The following is a 2081-nucleotide window of genomic DNA, read 5'->3' as shown; positions in this document are numbered from 1 at the left end:
GTGAGATGCCTGCACACAGCATGGCTTGATAAACCATGCATAGGTCTGCACCAGGGATCTAAACTGCCAAACCCCAGGCCACCAAAGAGGAATGTGCAAACTTAACCCCTGCACCACCAGGCCTGCCCCAAGTTCTACTTCCTTTTTGCTTGTTGCTTAACAATTCCTCCTTCAATTTATTTCTCTCTTCTTGCCTTTTACTATAAGCAGTCAGGAGGAGCTAAACCTCTTTGCTTAAAATCTTCTTGGCTAAATATCTAATTTTATTACTCACAAGTTCTACCTTCCACAAAACACTTGAAAACAAACTTAATTCAGCCAAGTTCTTGTCTAACAAGAATTACCTTTTCTCTGTTGTCCACAGCAAAATGGCATTTACCACCCTTATTTCTATCAACATTCTACACATGATTTATGTGTTCTTTAAGAAGAGGGAGCTTTCTCTACAGGTCTTCTCCTTTCTTTCTGAGCCCTCACAGGATCACATTTAACCGTCACTTCATGGCAACATAGGTTTTTTCAAGCTGGTACTTCAAAACTCATAGGCAGTTCCAAAGCCACTTGTGCATTTGTAGGTTTTTGTTACCACAGCACCCTACTTCTCATACCAAAATCTGTCTTAGTCAGTTCAGGCTGCAGTAACAAAATACCATAGACTAGGTTGGCTTAAATAACAAACTCTTATCATATCAATTTTGTTATGTGATAACTGTCATGTCTCAGTATTGATGTAAATTATTGTTGCCTATGAAACTGCCTATATTATATAAAATTAAGTGTCTAATGGTGGTTGAAACTAAGAAGAGATTATTTAAAAATCATGCTTGCTTTGGCAGCACATACAATAAAATTAGAGTGGCTCAGAGAAGATTAGCTGGGCTCTTGCAAAGGATGACACACAAACTCATGAAACACTCTGTATGTATTCTGTAAAGCATGTGCTCTTGAACATTATTGTTTCATTATAAATCTGAAAAAGATTCAGCTAGATGTTTGATAAACGAATGGCAAGCAATAGGATATATTGGAGTATATGAGGAAGCCATTAGATGTAAAACTAACTCAACCTGACCTTGGTTTTCTAAAAGAGCCTGATGTGGCCATTTGAGCATGCATTGTATATCTGCCTTAAGCATTTGCCATGTCCCAAAGACAAGAACAAATGCCCTTAAGATAAAGATGCATCTTCCCCCATATTGACATTTCCATAAGGATAACCCTCTCTCCCTAGGCTAGGAATTGATGGCTGCACTCACCCTGTGACCACCCAGCTTGAGACAAGAGACCTCTGTGAATTGCCATGCTGGCTAGGCAATCTCATGACTGCTGTAAAAGGGACATTCCAATCATATGTGAAATGTGCTCTTTGAGGGTATGTAACCACTTTGTACAACCTACTTCTTTGGTGCCCTTCCTTTCTTGGGGAAGGAAGGCTCCAGGCTAGTCCTCAGATCTGACTCATAATAAACTCATTCCAGTTTTGATTTATAGATTGGTTATGAATTATTTGTGATTATATGTTCAATGGTAGATAACCACCTTTACCAGAAGTAAGTTCATAATTTTTAAATTTTAAGTCTTAGGTGCTAAAAGTAGTCTATTTTATTTTCTGAATTAGTACTACTTTCCTCCATAGTTTACTTTATTCTCATGAGGTGTATTGGAACTAAATAGTAATTATATTTTAATATGATGTTATTACAATGTAGTGGTGAGGTATTATTTATAATCTCCCACTCATTTGTCCTCTACTAAAGATTTCCAAAGAGAATAAACAAGAATTTAGAGACAAGAAAAGACAGATATTAATATTGCAGAAGCACCATACATTTTACAAGTAAATTATAGTAATCTATAGTGTGAAATAATAAAAGAGTGCCTTGATCAGAACAATTTATTTTGTTCTTTATTTTTCAGCTACTGCATCTGACTTTTCTATATATGCTCACGTTTAAAAATGCAAATTTTAAACATCAATTTATAGTTAATTTAAAAAAATCATTGCTACTTATATAGTTATTTGAACTTGAGAATTCCTTTTAAGAAAACATTACTGAAAAGGTGTTGAAGTGAAAGGAAAA

The 2081-nt window shown here is 35.6% G+C and overlaps 1 non-coding gene across 1 annotated transcript; it reads left to right on the top strand.

Moving 5' to 3' along the window:
• The first annotated feature begins 824 nt into the window (after positions 1-824).
• Positions 825-926, top strand: LOC139076565 (U6 spliceosomal RNA). Its single transcript, XR_011528302.1, has one exon. It is a non-coding gene; the product is annotated as a U6 spliceosomal RNA (small nuclear RNA).
• The last annotated feature ends 1155 nt before the right edge of the window (positions 927-2081 follow it).

This window comes from Equus przewalskii, chromosome 16 (assembly GCF_037783145.1).
Source record: "Equus przewalskii isolate Varuska chromosome 16, EquPr2, whole genome shotgun sequence".
NCBI lineage: Eukaryota > Metazoa > Chordata > Mammalia > Perissodactyla > Equidae > Equus > Equus przewalskii.
Note: the sequence above shows the minus strand (reverse complement) of the source record. Positions and strands in the feature narration are given on the sequence as shown.